The sequence below is a fragment of the Triticum dicoccoides genome, chromosome 6A, assembly GCF_002162155.2.
Source record: "Triticum dicoccoides isolate Atlit2015 ecotype Zavitan chromosome 6A, WEW_v2.0, whole genome shotgun sequence".
Classification (NCBI taxonomy): Eukaryota; Viridiplantae; Streptophyta; class Magnoliopsida; order Poales; family Poaceae; genus Triticum; species Triticum dicoccoides.
The window spans coordinates 403717939-403742223 of NC_041390.1; the positions used below are offsets into that span (position 1 = coordinate 403717939).

At 43.5% G+C, this 24285-nt stretch overlaps 1 long non-coding RNA gene across 2 annotated transcripts; it reads right to left on the reverse strand.

Moving 5' to 3' along the window:
* Nucleotides 1–9519: 9519 nt before the first annotated feature.
* On the reverse strand, nt 9520–13120 carry LOC119319222. Of its 2 annotated transcripts, XR_005154390.1 has the most exons (5): nt 12848–13120; nt 11768–12390; nt 10347–11678; nt 10173–10257; nt 9520–10100 (listed from the first exon to the last, which is right to left on the reverse strand). It is a non-coding gene; the product is annotated as an uncharacterized LOC119319222 (long non-coding RNA). The 2 variants fall into 2 exon arrangements; XR_005154389.1 differs by having other exon boundaries at nt 10347–12390.
* Between the last annotated feature and the right edge of the window lie 11165 nt (nt 13121–24285).

Sequence of the window (24285 nt, forward strand, 5' to 3'; positions counted from 1 at the left end):
GTATGTATCGTTGCTATTAAGGATAACATGGGGTATATTTCTACATAAATAGATCTTGGCTACATCATGTCATCGTTCTTATTGCATTACTCCATTTCTCCATGAACTTAATACACTAGATGCATGCTGGATAGCAGTCGATGTGTGGAGTAATAATAGTAGATGTAGGCAGGAGTCGGTCTACTAATCTTGGACGTGATGCCTATATAATGGTCATTGCCTGGATATCGTCATGATTATTTGAAGTTCTATCAATTTCTCAATAGTAATTTGTTTACCCACCATTTGCTATTTTCTCGAGAGAAGCCACTAGTGAAACCTACGGCCCTGAGTCTCTTCTTTATTATATTTGCCTCCACGGCCTATTTTTATTTGCTTTTATTTTCAGATCTATTAATCCAAAAACCCAAAAATACCTTGCTGCAATTTTTATTTATTTATTTTATCTCGCATTCCCGCGAGATCCATTTATCTAATCTACTACAATTTTACCTATCTTTTTACCCGTGAGGGATTGACAACCCCTCTCTTACGTCGGCTTGCAAGTATTTGTTATTTGTGTGTAGGAGCTGTTTACGTGATGTTGTGTGGTTCTCCTACTGGTTCGATAACCTTGATCTCATCACCGAGGGAAATACCTACCGTTGTTGTGCTGCATCATCCCTTCCTCTTTGGGGAAATACCGACATGGTTCAAGAAACATCAGTATTCAATCCGATAAAATGAAATCTCAAAGGGAAAACTCAATTACCAACAAGATAGAGAGGGAGAAACACCATATGATCCAACTATATTAACAAAGTCCACGATACGTCAAGATCGTGACATCTCAAGAACACGAGATAGAGAGAGTGAGATTAAACACATAGCTAGTTGTACAAACCCTTAGCCCCGAGGGTGGACTACTCCCTCATCATGGTGGCTGCCGGGATGATGAAGATGGCCAACGGTGATGATTTCCCCCTCCTGCAGGGTGCCGGAATGGGGTCTAGATTGGTTTCTCATGGCTACATAGGCTTGTGGCGGCGGAACGTCTGATCTAGGGTTACCCCGATGGTTTTTGGAATATTTGGGAATTTATAGGGCGAAGAGGCGGTGAAGGAGGCCATCAAGGTGGGCACAACCCACCAGGGCGCGCCTGGGTTCCGCGCATGCCCAGGTGGGTTGTTCCCCCCTCGGGGCACCCCTCTGGTACTTCCTTGGCCCATTGGTGGTCTTCTGGGCCCAAAAAATCTCCAAGAAGTTTCACTGTGTTTGGACTCCGTTTGGTATTGATTTTCTATGATGTAAAAAACAAGCAAAAACAGCAACTGGCACTAGGCATTATGTCAATACGTTAGTACCAAAAAATGATATAAAGTTGCTATAAAATGATTGTAAAACATCTAAGAATGATAATATAGCAGCATGAATACTTCATAAATTATAGATACGTTGGAGACGTATCAGCATCCCCAAGCTTAATTCCTACTCGTCCTCGAGTAGGTAAATGATAAAAGAAATAATTTATGAAGTGTGAATGCTAGCAAAGTGCATAAGTTTGATCAATGATAATTTCAATCACTTTTCCTAACATCATAACAGCAATTCTTTCTCATAAAACTAATCATGGTAAAGTGGCAACCAATTCACATGTTAAGGTTTAAACAATGAATTCTCTTGAAAGTCAACAACCTATATTCTTAGTCACCAAACAATTGCGATTCAACTTATTCAACAGAGTCTAAGTAAGAGCTCCACATACTCAATCAACATATAGTCTTCCATGATTGCTACTACCCAAAGCATATTCTTAAAACAAATGACATCCATCGAACATAAAGAAAGATAGGGGCTTAATGTTTCGCCTCCCAACTCATTTATCATAGAGATAATTGCCAACAATAATAAATCATGATCAAATATATTTGATTGTCATATGTGCCTAGATCTTTCCCCGCCACATAATGCTTGCCAACTAGAGAATAATTGAGGTTGAAATGAGAATTCATACTATTGACTCTTGGCATAAAGTAAATACTGAAAAGTAAAAGATAGGCCCTTTGCAGAGGGAAGCAGAGGTTGCCATGTGCTTTTTATTTGGATGCCCAAGCTCTTAATGCAAAGGAACATCACGTTATATTGCCCCTTATGATAGCAACCTTTATTATGCACTCTGTCGCTTTTATTACTTTGCCATCACAAGTTCGTACAATGCTTAATTTTCCCTTACAGTAAAAGATCAAACATATTTAGGAGCATTTTTATTGCTTTATGCACCGATGACAACTTAGTTGACGGATCTTATTCAATCCATAGGTATGTATGGTGGACACTCATGGCAAGAAACTGGGTTTAAGGGTTTTCGGATGCACAAGTAGTATCTCTACTTAGTACGATTTTTTGGCTAGCAAAAGATCCTAGGAAAACACCACATGTTGGAGGATCTATGACAATATAACTTCTACGCAAATATACCCAAACATAACTCATTACGTTGTCTTCCTTGTCCAACTTCAACTAATTTGCTCAAGTTTGAAAATAATTAATGGGTATTCACAATCATACAAGATGTCCAAGATAATCTATTTGCATGTGAAAGTTCTCTTTCTTATACTAATCATTCATGAATTGCTTGTGTGGCCAATATTGTGATTGTCAAGCTTCAAAAGATTTCACTTTCTGAACCCAATGTGAAGCTACCACTAAGCATGATATGAACATATAGTTTCAACTTCATGATATTCAATTCATTCAACAATTTACTCATAGGATATAAGTGAAGCACAAGAGTAAATGACAAGCTACTCCAAAGAGATATAAGTGAAGATCAAGCGAGTAGTTAAGTAAATGGGTAGCTAATTGAGGACTCTCTCTTATTTAAAACTTTCAGATCAAAGTATTTTATTTAAACAGCAAGAAAAACAAAATAAAATGATGTTCCAACAATAGCACACATCATGTGAAGAAGCAAAAACTTAGGATCAACCGATACTAACCGATAATTGTTGATGAAGAAAGGTGGAATGCCTACTGGGGCATCCCCAAGCTTAGATGCTTGAGACTTATTGAAATATTATCTTGGGATGCATTGGGCATCCCCAAGCTTGAGATTTTGTTTCTCCTTAATTCCTTTTATATCATGGTTTCCCTAAATCTTAAAATTTCATCCACACAAAACTCAACAAGAACTCGTGAGATAAGTTAGTATAAATCAATGCAAAACCCTATCATTCTCTACTGTAGAAAATCACTAAAATTATTATTTAACATTGCATACTAAATTCATCTACATATTTAATAGTCCTATTCTCAAATAGAATCATTAAACAAGAAAACATATGCAAACAATGCAACCATAACAGCAATCTACCAAAACAGTACAGTCGATAAAGAATGCAAGAACATTCATACTTATATAACTCCAAAAATTCTGAAAATTACCACACTATATAAAATTTATCATAGCTTATTGTGCAAAAAGTTTCAACATTTTATCACGTTCTGACTTTTCCAGAGAATTTTTGCAACAGCAGTGAACTTTTTATTTTGAAACAGCAACATGTATACTTGCAAAAATAAGCATGGTAAAGGCTATCCTTGACATTTTTGTTGAAAAGAAAGATACAAAATATTATTCTAAATAACAGAAATCAAATCAAAAAAAAGAAAATTATGCTCCAACTAAAACACATATCACGTGACAAATAAAAATATAGCTCCAAGTGAGGTTACCGATATTGTTGAAGACGAAAGAGGGAATGCTTTCCGGGGCATCCCCAAGCTTAGTTGCTTAGATGTTCCTTGAATATTACCTTGGGGTGCCTTGGGCATCCCCAAGCTTAGGGTCTTGTCACTCCTTATTCTCCTCATATCGACATCTCACCCAAAACTTGAAAACTTCAATCACACAAAACTTAACGGAACTTTGTGAGATAGGTTAGTATGTTAAAGAGCAAACTATTTCACTTTGGTACTGTCAAAGAAAAGATTCATAATTGTTTCCACACAATGCCTACTGTAGCATATCATTTCCACAATTTATATTGAGCAATATAAGCCATAGAAACTAGGAACCAAGCAAACTATGCATTGAAAACAGAATCTGTCAAAAACAAAACAGTCTGTAATGATCTAAACAACAACCATACTTTTGCTACTCAAAAAATTCTGCAAAATTAGGAAAGCCTGGGAAATTTGTATATCAATCTTTTGCAAGAAGAATCAGGATTTTATTATGCTTCTGTAAGAAATGAAAATTATTTTACTGGGCGTAAAATTTTCTGTTTTCAGCAAGATCAAATCAACTATCACCATAGACCATCCCAAAGGTCTTACTTGGCACTTTATTAAAAAAAGCTATAAAACATGATTAATACAGTAACCTAATCATACAAACACAAAAACAGTAGGTAAAAGTGTTGTGAAGTTTCCCAACAAGCGCTTTTCTTTAATGTCTTTTAGCTAGGCATGATGATTTCAAAGGTGCTCACATAAAAGTAAAGAATGAAACATAATGGGAGAATCATGAATCACAAGTTCCTCTCTCATAAAATTTTCAGTAGCATCATGAATGAATTTAACAATATAGCTATAACATAAAGCATTCTTTTAATGATCCACAAGCATAGAAATTTTGTTACTCTCCACATATGCAAATTTATTCTCATGAATAGTAGTTGGAGCAAACTCAACAAAATAGCTATCATTTGATTGGAAATTAAAATCATGATGACAAGTTTCATGGTTATCATTATTCAATATAGCATACATGTCGTCACCAAATCATCATAGATAGCAACTTTGTGATCATAATCAATTGAAACCTCTTCCAAAATAGTGGATTCATCATTAAATAAAGTCATGACCTCTCCAAATCCACTTTCATCAATATAATCATCATAAATAGGAGGCATGCAATCATTATAACAAATTTGCACATCAAATCTTGGGGGACTAAAAGTATCATCTTCACCAAACATAGCTTCCCAAGCTTATGGTTTTGCATATCCTTAGCATCATGAATATTCAAAGAATTCATACTAACAACATTGCAATCATGCTCATCATTTATACCAAACATTCTATTGAATTCTTCTTCTATCAACTGAGCACAATTTTCCTTTCCATAATTTTCATGAAATACATTATAAAGATGAATAATATGATGCAACCTTAATTCCATTTTTTGTAGTTTTCTTTTATAAACCAAACTAGTGATAAATCAAGAAATTAAAAGATTCAATTACAAGATCTAAAGATATACCTTCAAGCACTCACCTCCCCGGCAATGGTGCCAGAAAAGAGCTTGATGTCTACTACGCAACTTGTTCTTGTAGCCTTGTGTTGGGCCTCCAAGCGCAGAATTTTGTAGGACAGTAGAAATTTTCTTTCAAGTGGATGACCTAAGGTTTATCAATCCGTGGGAGGCATAGGATGAGGATGCACTACAAGAGATTGGGCCTACTATCACGAGCTAAGAAATGTCATGAAACATTCATAAAAGTCACAAAATACCCATATGTGACATTATTTGGGCGTCACGAGCATCGTCACGGAATCCCCGTCACAGATTACTCCTAGTGACGGCGTACGCACAAAACGTCACTCAACATGGGACCTTCAGTGACATTCGACGTCACTGGATTTTCGATGGCCCAATACACATTGTATTTCTAAATGGGCCGAGCCTGATAATTTGGTGGATTTACATTTTATATCCATTTTCTAGGCCATGGACAATTTGCTGCCCAATATTGTTTGATTGGGAATTTGTTGGGCTATATCCATTTTCTGCCAATTATTTTTCTTTCTACTCATTCAATCCATCTTACTATTGTCCACACATAATATTTTTGCTTCATATGGCAGGCAATTAATGACAACTTGCCTATTTCACAACACACATCACAATCATAGTTTTTATTAAAAGAACATCACAATCATAGTTCACATGCTACATAAGCCGAAATAACACAAGTTACATAAACCTGATGAAACAAGTAGCAGTAATGGGCACTAAGGACTACATTAACAAATGAGTATTGTCTTGGCTTCCAAACATAATTGTATAGCTTTCATCTTCATCAAAGCAAGGAACACTTTTTGGTCATCTCTTCTCCTAATTTCTTGAAGGCAACTAAAGTTGTTGTAACCCTTCTTTGTCCATCATGACTTCTTCAAAGATGACTTGCATATCATCATGTCAAAATCTAGCATAGGATTAGAATTGACAACAAACTCGTAAACAGATCAAAAGAAGAGGGCATGCTGTGATTATAAGGCTAGTAGTGACTTGTTATATCGTGCATGTGCAGCTAATTGACTTATAACCACATTACAACTATCAGCACATATATTAAACCATGTAGATCCATTACTTGCGGGCAAGAGCAATTTTTGTTTATCTACAATGGGAAGACAGAGAGGGAAGGTGAGCAATCTCACTGGTACCTGTTAGCATCTAGAGAGAACGATATCTGTTTCAGATTATGCTCGAATCTGGCATGAGCGCCACTCCAGCTGCAAAACAATCACCGTTTGAGGGGTCTAATCACACAAGGAACAAACTCGTCACCTATGTAGCACTATGGCACACATGCCACAATGCAGAACCGTGTACGGTGTGGATTGTAACAATCTAATAATTTGGAACAACATGACTAAGGAGGAAGATGGAGTCGCAACTACCGTGCGTTGTTGCATCCGGATGGAGGGAGTGTTGCATTATTCATCCTGCATAGAGAGGAATGATGTTAGATTGGGATCCTGTGAATTGCAGGCAAAGATGAACTAGAGGCGGCAGGAATAGGGCTTACCTGTAGAGACGGAAAAAACACGACGATAGCTGGATCATCGATGCCTCATAGTTCTATGCTGCTACTCAGTGCAGGTGATAGCCATCATCATCCACCTCGCGACTGGCACCCGTACCACGAGTGAGATAGGGGAAAAGTGGATCTGGACTAGCGAGGAAGACGGTGTGGCGGTTTCGTTGTTCGTGACAGCCATATCCGTGTGGCGTCAGCTCCGAGTGCCATGACGATCTGGCCGGGCGGTGATGGCATCCGGGGTGGTCAGATCGGTTGTAATCTCGAAGGTGGATGAACACCCAGTCGTCGGCCTTCGCAACTTGCAGGAGGGGGTGAGTTTGAGAACGCTGGGGTGAAGGAGGAATTTGGTTTGTCGCTCGCAGCCGAGGTTGACGCCAGTGCCGAATGTAGATTTCAGCACGGTGGCAGTGGCGTCTAACCAAGATAGAGATTTGGTTTTGTACAAGGAAAATTGCCCGTGCGTTGCAACGGGAGACAACGAGTAAACAATGGGATACAAAGCCGGCTTCACAGTAGGGTTTAGTACTTCTATAGGGGGCCACCATCAAGGTGGGCCGTTGGTAAGTAGAAGCGACTTAACTTGGGCAAGCACAAATTGTAGTTGAGAAGGACGACCCGGTCCGGGGAATACCAATGGCACGGTTGCAAGCAGTGGCAATAGAGCTCTAAGCTAGTCATCAACCCAGGCAACAGCGTGCTAGAAATTTTCAAGACTTCTATTTTTGTACCGAGTGAATTTATATGTATCATAGTGAGGATTAATAAAGTTAATAGTATCTAACATTAAAAGGTGGTATCTTATTATTTTTGTATGTAAGCACTTCATCTACTGATCCCACCTAAACAAGAGAGTGACTCATCACCTCAGCTGCTGATCCCAGGGAAGCTTAATACATCGTCGAAAAGATACATTAGTACCTGACAAAGTGATGATCATCGTGATAATTGAAATGACAAACATACTGCTTCTCATACAGGTTACTGATCTATTAAGATCGTCGTACAACAAAGAAAGAAAGGAAATTTGTGTACCAGATCATCTTGTGATGCAAAGAATATATCCTAGCACCTATTAGAGACACCGGCCTATCCATTTCCCAGTATCGCTACTTCGTTCGTTTCTATTCGATGCCGATATTCACAAAACAGTTTCTTCCTGTGGTTAAATGCTAAACAAAAAAATATCGTCCCATCTCATCAGTTGCAGCTTATTAACGACTCGTAGTATGAGAAACGAAATATCAAACTGAGCAGGAAAAGTGGTTAATATCGTTAGTGGAATAGAGGTAACTCTACCAGTCCCCAAAAGATCAAATGGGCATTTGTTTTTTTCTTTTGGAATCAATAGAAAAAATTATCACATGATATGTTAATCAAAGTGATATTATTTTGATGTCGACTGTTCAATCAAACATAAAAAAAGGAGTAGAGGAGAATTAGTTCTCACCGCTCCATCTCTATCTACAACTCTGAATTACTGTGGATAGTGAACAGTGTAATGAGACATGAACCGGTGCCCTAATTAGGTCTAGATTATTATAACATCACAAGGATACCATGGGTCAACCAAAAAGAACAGCCACATAACATGGACTAATGCTAATGCAAGCATGAGACATATGCACACGCAAGTTATCCAATATCATCTCGAGATGCAAGAATATATGATAACATCTGTCAGAGATACTTGCCTATCTTGAGATGCGATAACATATGGTAACATCTGTTAGAGACACCTATCTATCCATTTTCCCAGAAACGCTACTTCGCTCGTTTTAATTCGATGCCGCTATTTACAAAGCAGTTCTTTGTATCGTTAAGTACTATACAAACAAGAAAATAGGTGCTTGTTCCATATCAGTTGCTGCTTATTAACAACTCCCTGTATGAGAAACAAAAATGTCAAACTGGGCAGGGAAGGTAGTTAATCCCATTAGTGACATATAGGTAATTACTCCAGGGTCTAGAAGCTCACATGCGGTTAGGTTTTCCTTTTGCGATAAATATAGAAAATATAACAGGATGCATTTGTGTACTGCTGAATGCCGAAGCTTAAGCATACGGTGCTGCCTTTTCCAAGCTAGTTGAAATCTACCAGATGCACTAAATTTTACCTTTATGCAGAAGCCAGAAAGATCACTGAAAGCAGAAAAATAGATTTAGTACATACTCATTTCATTTCTACTACATTTCTAGCAAGGCAAAAGAACAAATTTATGTGTTAAAGCAAAATTAGAACATGTTCCCAAGAGAAGGAATGAATCAGTGAGATCGAAGGTGCCACGAATATCAAAGCCTTAACAGCTCCTGTGAAGTTGTTCTCTACCATATGAAAGGGCAAGTATTATTAGGTTGCAGTCAATACCAGTTTGGTTGATACCATCCAATGCTTCATGATTTTGCGTATAGTTTTTCTTATAGAAATGCACAGAAGAGTCACTCTAAATAGAGGTGAACAATATTTATTTTCAAAGATCTTCATGGAAGTTCAAGCATCGCAGCAGTTAATGATTGAACAACTTCATGGCTTATTACAAGTCTAGGAAGATAACTTCATATGGCACAATATAGGTGAATAACTAAGCAAAATAAACAGGTATCTTGTATTTTGCTGCAAATGTTCAAGCATGTAAATCTGTAAATGGATAGGCATTGGAGTAGTATCCCGAAATAGAGTAAAAATAACTTCTTATTTACATTTCTAGGATTTGATACATCACCCCTGTGAAGAACAGACATCATCACTGTAACAAACAAACACAGAGGATCTTATCAAACAGCTTTTGGAAATGTACACCGATGTTTAAGAAAAGCGTAGTTAAACCTTCTAAACTAAAGATTGTGACTTTTTTCAATAAAGAAACAACAATCCCTCTATAAGTTGTCAGAACTCAGAACAATTGGACCAAGGAACTTCTAACAAATAACAAAACCATCTACAATAGCAATCACGACCTTCAATCCTAACTCTGCAATGTTGAGCAAGATTTTATCTATGCAGTTTGCACCTCATCCTATGCGTACACAAGATCTCTCTTTATGTCACCAACTTTAATGTCTGCAGATCCAGCTGTTGACATTGCACTCCCCAGATGCTTCCGCAACTCTGCTCCACAAGGAGGAGACGGGGTGGAGGTGGGGAGCTGCTGCTTCTTCGATCCAGCGCTCCATGGGAGAGGACAAAGGAGGACGGGGCTCCGCCTGCCACGCCCATCCTCGCCTCCCTCTATATTCATAGGTGCTCGACCCCGCCGCCCTCTCCCTCCACGAGAACGCCGTGATCCGGGGCTTTGCAAGATAGCTTGTCAGCCAATATGGATGTACATTGACACGACAAAAAAACAGTAATTATGTTCATACCTTGTGAGTTATATATATTCTAAGTAGACTATAGATGACAAAGAATCGAAGCTTCTGTGCATACTCATTATTCAGTAAACTTGTCCTGTAACAGGTTAATATTGTGTCATTATAGAACTTGGTACAGTTTAGTAACAGAAATTATCAACCAGATGATCTGCAAGAGCAGACTACCTTATCAGATTTTAGTGCCTACATGACTCTCTTTCTTTGCAGCTGGTAACTTAATTATAACGGTAATGCAGCACACGAAACGAAACTCAATCAAGGTAATACATATGCTCCCCTCTGCGCCTTTAACTACTAGAACAAAAGAAGAAATAGTAGTTAGCTTGATGTAAAATCCCGACTAAAAAGAAGAAATAACAGTCAACTCAATGTAAAAAACAATTATGCTGCAGAAATACAAATAGAAGTTATGGAAGGCTAACCAGTTATTCCTTCCCACTAAGAAAATCTGTAGCACTATCAACCATAAGCATTGCATTATTACATACAGCTAAACTTAACAACAGAAAGATCTATGCTTTTAGTTTTACTTGATTTTTGTTAGCAAGTAAAACTGTTGGAAGTGTAGCCGTACCATGCCAGCTCTACATGGACCAAATAAACCACAGTAAGCTGATGTTAGCTATCATTGGGCCTGTTTGGGACAACTCCGCTTCATCAAAATCAGTTTCACTCCACCAAATCCACTTTGGAGCAGTTTCATACATAAGTTGTAGCACTACCAAACAGAATATTTGGTTTCCGTCTAACTCCAACTTCAAGAATGGGAAATCTGGTGGAAAGGATCTATTTGATTGGATGAGGGAGGAGAAACGAAGGGGTATCCACTTACTGGTGGCAGTGGTGGGTAATTGTCCCCCAACTCCAGCTTCTAGAGTTTTTTGGAGCACCCCCTAAAGAGCTTCGTAGAAAACTAAGAGTTGTACCTCAGATTCTAGTTTTTTTGAGGAGTGGCATATCGTGGAGCTACTCCGTTTGGCTTGCGTTTTCTGGAGTAGAGCTAAATTTTAAGGAGCAGAGTAGTCCCAAACAGGCTCATTATAAACATATCCATGGGTGTACATATATTCAAAAATTCAGATAACAAATAGTTGTATCATATCAGTGTTTCCCTACAAAAAAGAAACCGTATCATTGAACATATTGGATCCGATCTTCACCAAGTGGTAGCTCAGACTGCCTTGTACAAAGTTTGCAACCAGTAATCGGAAGTCCTATACAAGTAAAATGTACAAGAAATTGCATACCAGCACCCGAGTCCAGTAGCATTGGACTCTGCCTTGTATGCTGAGCTTATTGTTTGCAAGTGACTGAAAGTATTACCATCACCATTGGAGTGTATCCAGATTCAGGCATGTGTATCTATTACACCTCAAATATAAAATTAGCTTCCATGCAAAAGAAAAACTTAGCTTAAACAAATTGTACTCTAAAATACCTAGTATTGTACTATTTTGAAGATCTCTGGAGCAGGTTTTTCATTCCTTGGTCGTGTGTCTAAGTGTACAAATTAATTAGGTCATACCACTCAATTATAATCAAACAAATTAGTGTAATCTATGGGGTGGGAGTGAAGTACCACTCACCGAAGCATAGGAACAGCTTGGGTAATGACGTCATTGACAAGTACAAATCACAATGTCAAAGCACATCTGGGATCGCCGCATCTGCCTGCTCACTATTTGAAGTGTGCTCTTCGCTGCAGCATACAGTGGTCACCAGGACGCGGAGGGCTATCTCCCCTATCTATATATTGTACATTCAGATACCAAAATCCTTGAATGGCATAGACATGACCTCCAAGAGAATCATTGAAAAAGTCTTACTATCCTCCTTATTTCTGCATGTATGCCAACACAAACATGAACACCACGTCCAGTGATCCCTCCATCAGCTCAAAAGGCCATTCCCTGTTTATGACCTCTATTGGAAGCCCGCCTCAGTCCGTCGATGCATCGGCTGAGACTGAGCTGCTCGTCAGTGCTTGCCAAAGGCGGCTCCATCTTTTTGGTGAATAGAAATCTCAGATGTCAATGGGTGCATGGTAGCAGATGTGCCAGAGAGAGGGCTGCTTCAGGGCAATCTTATTGGGTGTCAGCAGTCAACTCCAACCTTAAGAAATAACATCTATTATAGAGCAATTAACAAAATGAACCAGCTATCTTAACTGACGCCGAACCCTGTCGTTGCTTGTCGATGCCTCAAACACCTGCAACATGTAGCAGAAAAATCAGAGAAGGAAGGGCAGCAGCAGCTCCTCCGATGCAAGCGTTGGCTGCCATCATGGGACGGTAGGGTGGGATGCAACAGAGCACAGATCAATTAACACATAAATTGTACCAAACAATTGAGCTCAAATAGTAGTAAGTTGATGAGCAGGGGAGGCACATGGACCTCAAACAATGCCCATTTTTTGTTCATATTTCAGTAGCAGCTCCCTAAATTCCAGATTGAACAATTCAACTAATAACTGCAGTTCAGTCAGACATCAATTCAACTAACAAATTCATGGTTAACCTTGCTGTTCAATTCAAGGAACAATCAACACATATCAACAAAATTGACCTCAAACAGTAGCCAATTGAGCCCAAACAGTGGTAAATCTAATCAAGAGCAATGCCTCAATGTCCACGAACAAGAGCAGAGAGAGGAGGGAGCGAACTCACCTGAAGACCAGAAGGATGAAGCTCCATGGGTGGTGCTTCCCGAGCTGCAGAAAGGCAAGGTCGACCCCTCCTTCCTCAAGCATCCAATCCACTTCCCCGCCGCTCGTCGCGCCCTCTCCTTCTCCCTGCCACTCCTCCTTCTTTCTATCTCTCCCCTCACCACTGTCTCTCTCACTGGTGCAGCGCCACCGTATCCAGTCTCCGCCGGAGCTCGTCATCTCGCTCGGAACCGGCGAGGAACACCGCCGCCATGAACTTCGAGTTGAAGCCCCGCCGTTGGTGTTGGAAACGAATATTTTGGCAATGCAACTCGATGTATTGATCGGTGCATAGCGTACGTATATATGGAGTACAAGGTGGGCCACAACCTCAACTATACAATGACTAAGAGGTGGGCCGGACTATACAATATACATGCACAAATCATATATTCAACACCCCCCGTGGTCGAAGCGTCGCCGGAGACGCAAAGACTGGACCTGAACTCCTCGAAAACAGAAGTAGGTAGTCCTTTTGTCATAACATCGGCAAACTGTTGCGCCGTCGGGACGTGGAGGACCCAGATGCGCCCAAGGGCCACCTGCTCACGAACAAAGTGTATGTCGAGCTCAATGTGCTTCGTTAGTCGATGATGGACCGGATTGGCGGAGAGGTACACGGTGGAGACGTTGTCGCAGTAGACGAGTGTGGCCTTGTGAACATCACAAAGCAACTCCTGGAGCAGCTGATGAAGTCAAGAGCATTCGGGAACGGCGTTAGCCACTGCCCGATACTCTGCCTCGGCACTCGAGCGAGAGACTGTGGGCTGTCGCTTGGAAGACCAAGAGATCAGAGACGGCCCAAGGTAGACACAGTACCCCGAAGTGGAGCGCCGTGTGTCTGGGCAGCCAGCCCAGTCCGCATCAGAGTAGGTGACGAGGTCGATAGAGGCGGAGGCCGTTAGTGTAAGTCCCATGGACGTAGTGCCGCGTATGTAACGGAGGATACGCTTCACCAAGGTCCAGTGAGAGTCAGGCAGAGCATGCATGTGAAGATAGACCTGCTGAACGACATACTGCAAGTCGGGGCGCGTCAGAGTGAGGTACTGCAAGGCACCCACAATGGAGCGATAGAATGCTGCGTCGGATGCGGGAGAACCCTCCAGAGCTGAAACCTTGGCCTTGGTGTCAACAGGCGTGGGAGCAGGCTTGCAGTTAAGCATGCCGGCATGATCGAGAAGCTCATGGGCGTAACGCTGTTGGTGCAGAAAGAATCCATCTGGCCGTCGAACCACCTCAATGCCGAGGAAGTAGTGGAGGGGCCCCAAGTCCTTCAGGGCAAACTCATCGCGAAGACGAGCAGTAAGCCGCTGGAGAAGCACGATAGTGGATGCCATCAGGATGATGTCGTCGACGTAGAGCAACAAGTAGGCCGTGTCAACCCCGTGATGGTACAGGAAGAGGGACGCGTCGGAGCGGGTTGATGTAAATCCGAGCGTCTGCAGGAAGGCAGCGATGCGCTGGTACCAGGCCCGAGGCGCCTGCTTCAACCCGTAAAGAGAACGGGAGAGCAAGCACACATGGTACGGATGTGTGGCGTCGACGAAGCCGGTGGGCTGCTCACAGAACACCTGCTCGGCGAGGTGGCCGTGCAAGAAGGCGTTGGAGACGTCCAACTGATGCACAGGCCAAGCTCGGGAGACGGCCAGCTGAAGCACGGTGCGGATCGTTCCCGGTTTAACAACCGGAGCAAAAGTGTCGGTGAAGTCCACGTCCGCACGTTGCCGAAAGCCTCGAACCACCCAGCGAGCTTTGTAGCGCTCGAGAGTCCCATCGGGACGAGTCTTATGCCGAAAGACCCACTTGCCTGTGATGATGTTGGCACGAGGTGGCTGAGGGACAAGCTGCCTGGTGCGGTTCCGTTGGAGCGCATCGAACTCTTCCTGCATCGCAGCGAGCCAATGAGGGTCCCGAAGGGCGGCTCGAGCTGACGATGGGAGAGGGGACAGCTCGGAGACGGAAGCGGCGAGAAGATACTCATCGCTAGTGTACCGCGTACTCGGGCGGAAGGTACCGACCCGAGAGCGAGTCATCAGGCGGGGCAGCGAGTCCAGGGCGATGGGCGAAGACAAAGAAGAGCCCGCCGCCACTGATGCCGCGGGTGAGGCCGTGGGTGAGGCCGCCGCGGGGCGAGGCCGCATGCGAGGGCGCGGGGGGCGCCGAGGAGGCCCACGCCGATGGTGGCGCAGGGGGCGTCGCAGGCGCTGGGAGGGGTGCAGCCCCTAAGGAAACCGGCCGGGGAGGAACTTGACCCGGGGCATGGGGGCACCCTCAAAGCCAGGAGGCGGCCCGAGAGAAGCGCTCGAGAGGCCGTCACCAGGAGCGGGCAAGGCCGCAACATCCGAAGGTACCTACTAAAACGGAAAAACCATCTCATCAAAGTAAACATGTCGGGAAGTGATGACCCGATGTGAGATAGGATCATAGCAGCGGTAGCCTTTGGTGTTGGGGGGATAGCCAAGAAAAATACAGGCCACGGACCGTGGTGCGAGCTTATGAGGAGTAGTGGAAGCGATGCTAGGGTAGCACAAGCAACCGAAAATGCGAAGCTCGGTGTAGGAAGGTGGTGTGCCGAACAAAAGATGATGAGGAGCCAAATTCCCGCGAGTGCGACAGGGACGGATGTTGAGGAGTAGTGATGCGGTGGCGAGCGCGTCAGGCCAAAAACGTGGTGGCACGTTGGCGTGAAAGAGGAGGGTGCGAACGCAGTCATTAAGAGTGCGAAGCACGCGCTTAGTGCGGCCATTTTGTTGCGAAGTGTACGGGCAAGTGAGACAAAAAATCGTGCCGTGTGTGGCGAGAAGGTTGCAGATTGCAAGATTATCGAACTCCTTCCCGTTATCTGTTTGCAATGCATGAATGGGGCGACCAAACTGCGTGGAGACATAGGAGTAGAATGCGGTGAGAGTGGCAACAGAATCCGACTTTCGCCGTAACGGGAAGGTCCACACATTGTGCGAAAAATCATCAAGAATAACTAGATAATAGAGATAGCCCGTGTTACTTGCAATAGGAGAGGTCCAAACATCACTATGAATTAACTCAAATGGGTATGAAGCAACATGCGAGGAAGTGCTAAAGGGTAAACGAGTATGTTTGCCGAGACGACAAGCATGACAAGTGTGATCGTCGATCTTATTACACGTGAATGAAAAACTGCGAAGAATATGACGAAGGGTGGCAGTGTTGGGATGACCAAGACGAGCATGCCAAAGGTCCACTCCAGCGGAAAGCGCCATGGGTGCAGCGACGGAGGATGTGGATGAGTGGACCGGGTAGAGATCGTCGGGGCTGTCACATCGGTGGAGCACCATCCGGGTACGGGCATCCTTAACAGAAAAGCCAAACATGTCAAATTTAATGGTGACAGGATTTTCACGTGTAAGAAAACGAACAGAAACAAGATTTTTAATGATGTCAGGTGAAACGAGTACGTTAGAAAGATGTAATGGAATGGAGTTAGAAGGAAAAGCAGCATGGCCGGCATGAGTGATGGGCACGGAGGAACCGTCGCCCACGGTAATGCGAGCAGCAGTGTGAACAAGGTGAGCGGTAAGAAGGTTACAGGGGTTGGCGGCCATGTGAGCCGTGGCTCCGGTGTCCATGTACCAGTCACCACCGCCAGTGTACTGCTGTGGCGTGGGGGCGGTGTAGAGGGCCGCTAGCAGCGCGGGTCCCATGGCGCCGGCGGAAGGGCCGGGGCCGACGGCAGGGGCTGTGGCGGCGGCGCCACGAACCCACCGGCCGGAGGCCACCCATAGGCCGACGAGGGGCCGTAGAGCGGCGCCGGCGGATACGCCTGAGGGGCCGCATACAGATCCTGATGAGGGGCCGGGCGGGCGCCAAAAACACCGGGGATGGGGGCGCGCGGTATGGGCATGGAGTATGCGTGAACAACCCCCGTCGAGGGGTTCTGGCCGGCCTGCCAGGGCGCCGGCGGGAGCGGGTGCTGTGGCTGGCGCGGCGCCCCGCCATGGGTAGCTAGCGGCTGCTGCTGCTGCTGCTTGCGGCCACCTCGGCGGCGACGCCCGCCCCGGCGCTGCTGCTGCTCGGCGGGGGGCGGCGGAGGGGCCTGCGGCGGCGCTGGATATGGGAACCCGGGCGGCGGCTGCGCGTGGAGGGGCCCCTGGGCGGGCCGCGACGGGGGAGCCGGAGCGGTGGGCGGCGCACCGCCGCGGGTTCCGGTGGTGAGAGCCGTATGGGTGGCCCGGGTGCGCGACATCCACATCCTCCTCTCCTCCAGCTTCAGGTACGCGATGATCTTGGGGAAGGTCGGGTTGGTGATGAGAGGGATGTTGGAGGCGGCGTTCCCAAAGTCTTCGTTCAGGCCGGCGATGATAGTGCTAAGGAGGAGCTCGTTGGAGACCTTCTCGCCGAGGTCACGGAGCTCGTCGACAAGCTTCTTGAGGCGCATGCAATAATCGTCAACCGACGAGTCAAGCTGCTGGCACCCAAAAAACTCGCCGTGCAAGAAAACCTTGCGTTGGAGCGCATTGTCGGTGAAGAGGCCGTTGAGCTTAGTCCAAACGACGTGAGCGTCATCATCGACGGAGACCACCGTGTGGAAGAGGTCCTTTGAGATGGTGGTGTAGAACCAACGGATAAGAGTGGCGTCGATGTACGTTCACACCTTATCGTCCTCCATGAAGCGGGAGTCCACGGAGCCATCGATGTGATCCCGGAGATTGTACTCACGAAACACAAGGGAGAAGTACGTCTTCCAGGCATAGTAGGTGAAGGTGAGGTGATCGAGGATGACGGGAACGCGAGCGAGGATATTGAGATCATGGATGACGACGGGGTCGGGGCCGTCGAAGGGGTTGGTGCGGCGGCTGCGGGTGGTACCGGTGGAACCGGGGGAGGCCATGGCCGAGAGGGGAGGGCGGCGGCGCGTGGTGAAGCAGCGCGGCGAGAGGCATGGCGGCGCGGTGGGTGGCGACGCTGCGGGTTGTGGGCGGAAGCGTGAGGCGGCGGCGGCACACAAGGGGTGGCGGCACGGCGGCGAGGAGACGCGGCGGCGGCGGCACGAAGTGGCGGCGGCGGCGGGTGGCGGCATCGCGGCGGCGGCGGCGGCAGGAGTTAGGGTTAGGATCGTAGGTATGATATCATGTTGGAAACGAATATTTTGGCAATGCAACTCGATGTATTGATTGGTGCATAGCACACGTATATATGAAGTACAAGGTGGGCCATAACCTCAACTATACAATGACTAGGAGATGAGCCAGACTATACAATATAGATGCATAAACCATATATTCAATAGTTGGACCTCCTCCCGCGCCTCCTAGATTGCATCGACGCCGTCCCTGGAACATGATCCGTCCCCTTCCGCGCCTCCTCGATCGAATCTGGCCGGAGATAGCCACCGCCGTGCCATGCGTCGTCTGCATCCTCGACCTCTAGCTCGCCTCGCTCCCTAGATAAGAGGATGGCGGTTTTTTTCTAAATAAAGGATTACGGGTTGAATATAAATAAATGCATGATCTTTTCTATAAAAACGAATCGTTTTCTCAGGTATCCACTAAAATAGGGACTGCGGGTTAATTTCTCAGAAATGTATGGACTTTTTTGCAAAACTGCCAACGGCGTACGACCAAAAGCAATACGTGATTTATTATTAGAGAAAGATATATCCTAAACAGAAGTGGGATCGTGGGATGATTTTTTTTTTGAGAAATAATGGGAGGAGATATCTGTGCTAGGAGAACGTGTCATTGATATTGCACGCCGTGCTTCTCTTTTCTTGAAATTTGTTCTCCTGTCACGATGCTTTTTCTAGATTGCATAAAATAAATCCTATTTTTTGTGGGCAAAAAACTGAATCCTTTGTTCGGTCAATTAGTCTCTCACCAAAAATAACTTCTATTTTTCAATTATATTCTATAGTTTATATGTGGAACATCTTGTCTGATGGTTACTTGGTGCGCACTAGGTTTAGAGGACTTGTGCGCACACGAGCCACATGTCGCCATTTCTAGTACTGCATCTCTTCATAATCCAAAAGAGGTAACGCATCCCTTAGTTCTTTCCAGAGCAAGTCACGCGGGTCCCGGATGGAAATAACTAGAAATAACTAGACCAGTCTTTTTGATAAAGAATAACTAAACTGTTGCTATAGGCGTTTAGGCGTATAGTCGCACGAACATTAATACATACAGAGTATTTATTTTGTGGGGGGCTAAAACATATATTTTCGCACAACGTTAATTTGTAGTCCCATTGTAAACTCCCTTGGTGGAGACCATGGTCGTCGTGGGGTCAAACTTCGGGCGCCATATTTTTTCCATCAACTCTTCTATGTCCTTTTTATTTTTATTTTTTATATAGAACGAAACCTCAACTCACAAGCGCCCGATTCAGAGTGGTTGGGTAAAAAAACATATTTTTTAGATAGAACGAAATCTATTTATATTAGCTAAGAACAAAATAAGTTTTTCCCATTTTCCACCCAATCCCTATTTTAATTTTTTTAGATTGAACAAAACAACATCAGCTCATGATCATCAGGTTGAACATTTTTGCCCAGCAACCATCTATTTATATTAGATAGAACGCAACTTAAAAAAGATATAGCAAAATAAGTTTTTACCTAGCCACTATACCTATTTATATTAGACAGAACAAAATAATTACATCGCTCAACTTCATGTAAATAAATTATGCCAGGCCCCACTACCAACACTGGTGTCTAGATCTTGCCACTCAATAAACCATGAAGTAGCTATGGGGGGTCCCACTACTCGACACTACATGACAAAAAATCATCATCACACATTCGTAATACTCGGTGACTCTAGTAGGTTGGCCATGAAAATTACCAAAGCGTCATACAAATTGGCAGCCAGGTGCGCTCTATGGCCGAGGCGATTTAGTGATGTCTATCATCACCGATTTGTGGTAATCAGTGATGCTACGTGCGAGAATGTCACATATTAGTTATATTCGTGATGTTGCCCACCAACGTCACGCGGATTTTCGTCACAGTATCTAAAATTTGTTGTAGTGATGGTCTCTCTCAAACAAACCTGCAACCAAATAATAAAAAGTTTCTTGTGTCCCCCAACACACCAAATACAATGGTAATTCGTATAGGTGCACTAGTTCGACGAAGAGATGGTGATACAAGTGTAGTAATGATAGTATATATTGATTTTTGTAATAGGAACAATAAAAATAACAAGGTAGCAATTGGTAAAACGGAGCACAAACAGTATTGCAATGCTTGAAAATAAGACCTAGGGTCCGTACTTTCGCTAGTGCAATCTCTAAACAATGCTAATCTAATTGAATCATATAACCACCCATCAAAGTGCGATAAAGAATCACTCCAAAGTTACTATCTAGCGGAGAACATAAGAAGAATTGTTTGTAGCTATTCTTTCCGGTCGATCTATCCAAGAGTTCGTACTAAAATAACACCAAGTTATTCTTTTCAATCGATCTATCAAGAGTTTGTACTAAAATAACACTAAGTTATTCTTTCCGATCGATCTATCAATAGTTCATACTAAAATAACACTAAGTTATTCTTTCCGACTAATCTATCAAGAGTTCATACTAAAATAACACCAAAGCAAATTCAAATTCATAATACTCAATCCAACACAAAGAACCTCAAAGACTGCCCCAAGATTTCCACTAGAGAAACAAAGACGAGAACGTGCATCAACTCATATGCATAGATTACCGCAATGTCACCTCGGAATCTGCGAATTGAGTGCCTAAACACATATCAAGTGAATTAATATAATATCCCATTGTCACCACGGGTATTCATATGCAAGACATACATCAAGTGCTCTCAAATCTATGAAAGTATTCAATACGATAAAACGAAAACTCAAAGGGAAAACTCAATTCACAACAAGATAGAGAGGGAGAAACACCATATGATCTAACTATATTAACAAAGCCCGCAATACATCAAGATCGTGACATCTCAAGAACACGAGAGAGAGAGAGAGATTAAACACATAGCTACTGGTACAAACCCTTAGCCCCAAGGGTGGACTACTCCCTCCTCATCATGATGGCCGTCGGGATGATGAAGATGGCCACGGGTGATGATTTCCCCCTCCAGCAGGGTGCCGGAACGGGGTCTAGATTGGTTTCTCATGGCTACAGAGGCTTGCGGTGGCGGAACTTCTGATCTAGGGATAACCGGATGGTTTTTGGAATATTTGGGAATTTATAGGCCGAAGAGGCGGTGCGGGAGGCCACCGAGGTGGGCACAACCCACTAGGGTGCGACTGGGCCCCCAGGCGCGCCCAGGCGGGTTGTGCCCCCCCTAGGGGCACCCCTCTGGTACTTCGTTGGCCCATTGATGGTCTTCTGGTCCAAAAAAATCTCTAAAAAGTTTTGCTTCGTTTGGACTCCGTTTGGTATTGATTTTCTATGATGTAAAAAACAAGCAAAAAACAACAACTGGCAATGGGAATTATGTCAATAGGTTAATCCCAAAAATGATATAAAGTTGCTATAAAGTGATTGTAAAATATCTAAGAATGATAATATAGTAGCATGAATACTTCATAAATTATAGATACGTTGGGGACGTATCACTTTCACACTTTGTTAGCACCCTTAGGATCGAAAAAATCTTCAGGTTGCATCATATACAACACTTCCTTAAGAAATCCATTAAGGGATGCAGTTTTGACGTCCATTTGCCAAATTTCATAATCATAAAATGTGGCAAGTGCTAACGTGATTCGGACAGACTTAAGTATTGCTACGGGTGAGAAAGTCTCAGCGTAGTCAACCCCTTGAACTTGTTGAAAACCTTTCGCGACAAGTCGAGCTTTGTAGACAGTGATATTACCATCAGCGTCCATATTCCTCTTGAAGATCCATTTATTTTCAATGGCCTGCCGATCATCGGGCAAGTCCACACTTTGTTCTCATACATGGATCCTATCTCATATTTCATGGCCTCAAGCCATTTATCAGAATATGGGCTCATCATAGCTTCTTCATAGTTCGTAAGTTCACCGTGGTCTAATAACACGACTTCCAGGACAAGATTACCATACCACTCTTGTGCGGAACATGTTCTGGTCGACCAAGAAAGTTCAGTAGCAACTTGATCCGAAATTTCTTGATCATCATCATTAGCTTCCTCTCTAGTTGGTGTAGGCATCACGAAAACATTTTTCCCTGGTGTGCTACTTTCCAATTCGAGATAAGGTACAACTACCTCATCAAGTTCTAATTTCCTCCCACTCACTTCTCTCGAGAGAAACTCCTTCTATAGAAAGGACCCATTCTTGCAAGAAAATCTTGCCTTCGGATCTGTGGTAGAAGGTATACCCAATGGTCTCTTAAGGGTATCCTATGAAGACGCACTTCTTCGCTTTGGGTTCGAGCTTATCAGGCTGAAGCTGTTTGACATGAGCATCGCATCTGCAAACTTTAAGAAACGATAGCTTAGGTTTCTTGCCAAACCATACTTCATACGGTGTTGTCTCAACAAATTTAGACGGTGCCCTATTTAACGTGAATGCAGTTGTCTCTAATGCATAACCCGAAAATGATAAAGGCAAATCGGTAAGATACATCATAGAACGCATCATATCTAATAAAGAACGGTTACGACATTCGGACACACCACTATGCTGTGGTGTTCCAGGTGGTGAGTTGTGAAACAATTCCACATTGTTTTAAATGAAGGCCAAACTCGTAACTCAAATATTCACCTCCATGATCAGATCATAGAAACTTTATTTTCTTGTTACGATGATTCTCCACTTCACTCTGAAATTCATTGAACTTCTCAAATGTTTTCAGATTTGTGTTTCATCAAGTAGATATACCTATATCTACTAAAATCATCTGTAAAGATTAGAAAATAACGATACCCACCGCGTGCCTCAACACTCATCGGACTGCATACATCGGTATCTATTATTTCCAATAAGTCATTAGCTCGCTCCATTGTTCCGGAGAATGGAGTTTTAGTCATCTTGCCCATGAGGCATGGTTCACAAGTATCAAATGATTCATAATCAAGTGATTCCAAAAGTCCATCCGCATGGAGTTTCTTCATGCGCTTTACACCAATATGACCTAAACAGCAGTGCCACAAGTATGTTGCACTATCATTATCAACTTTGCATCTTTTGTCATCAATATTATGAATATATGTATCACTACGATCGAAATTCAATAAAACATTCACAATGGTTGTATGACCATACAAGGTTTTATTCATGTAAACAGAACAACAATGATTCTCTAACTTAAATGAATAACGGTATTGCAATAAACATGATCTAATCTTGTTCTTGATCAACGCAAACACCAAATAACATTTATTCAGGCTCAACACTAATCCCGAAGGTAGAGGGAGTGTGTGATGGTGATCATTTCAATCTTGGAAAAACTTTCAACACACATCGTCACCTCGCCCTTAACTAGTCTTCGTTTATTTTGCAACTCCTGTTTTGAGTTACTAATCTTAGCAACTGAACTAGTATCAAATACCCAGGGGCTACTACGACCACCATTAAGGTACACATCAATAACATGTATATCAAATATACCTTTGTTTACTTTGCCATCCTTCTTATCCGCCAAGTATTTGGGGTAGCTCCGCTTCTAGTGACCATTTCCTTTGCAGTAGAAGCAATCAGTTTCAGGCTTGGGTCCAGCTTTGGGCTTCTTCACGGGAGCGACAACTTTCTTGCCATTCTTCTTGAAGTTCCCTTTCTTTCCCTTGCCTTTTTTCTTGAAACTAGTGGTCTTCTTAACCATCAATACTTGATACTCCTTCTTGATTCCTACATCCGCCGATTTCAGCGTCGTGAAGAGCTTTGGGAATCGTTTCCGTCATCCCTTGCATATTTATAGTTCATCATGAAGCTCTAGTATCTTGGTGATAGTGACTGGAGAAAACTGTCAACCACTATCTTATTTGGAAGATTAACTCCCACTTGATTCCAGAGATTGTAGTACCCAGACATTCTAAGCACATGCTCACCGGCTGAGCTATTCTCCTCCATCTTGTAGGCAAAGTACTTGTCAGAGGTCTCATACCCTCAACACGGGCATGAGCCTGAAATACCAATTTCAGCTCTTGGAACATCTTATATGTTCCATGGCATTCAAAACATCTTTGGAGCCCCGATTCTAAGTTGTAAAGCATGGCGCACTAAACTATCAAGTAGTCATCAGATCGAGCTTTCCAAACGTTCATAACGTCTGCATCAGCTCCTGCAGCAGGTCTATCACCTAGCGGTGCATTAAGGACATGATTCTTCTCTGCAGCAATGAGGATAATCCACAGATCACGGGCCCAGTGCGCATTATTGGTACCATCATCTTTCAACTTAGTTTTCTCTAGGAACGTATCAAAAAACGGGGAAGCTACATCGCAAGCTACTGAACTACAACATAATT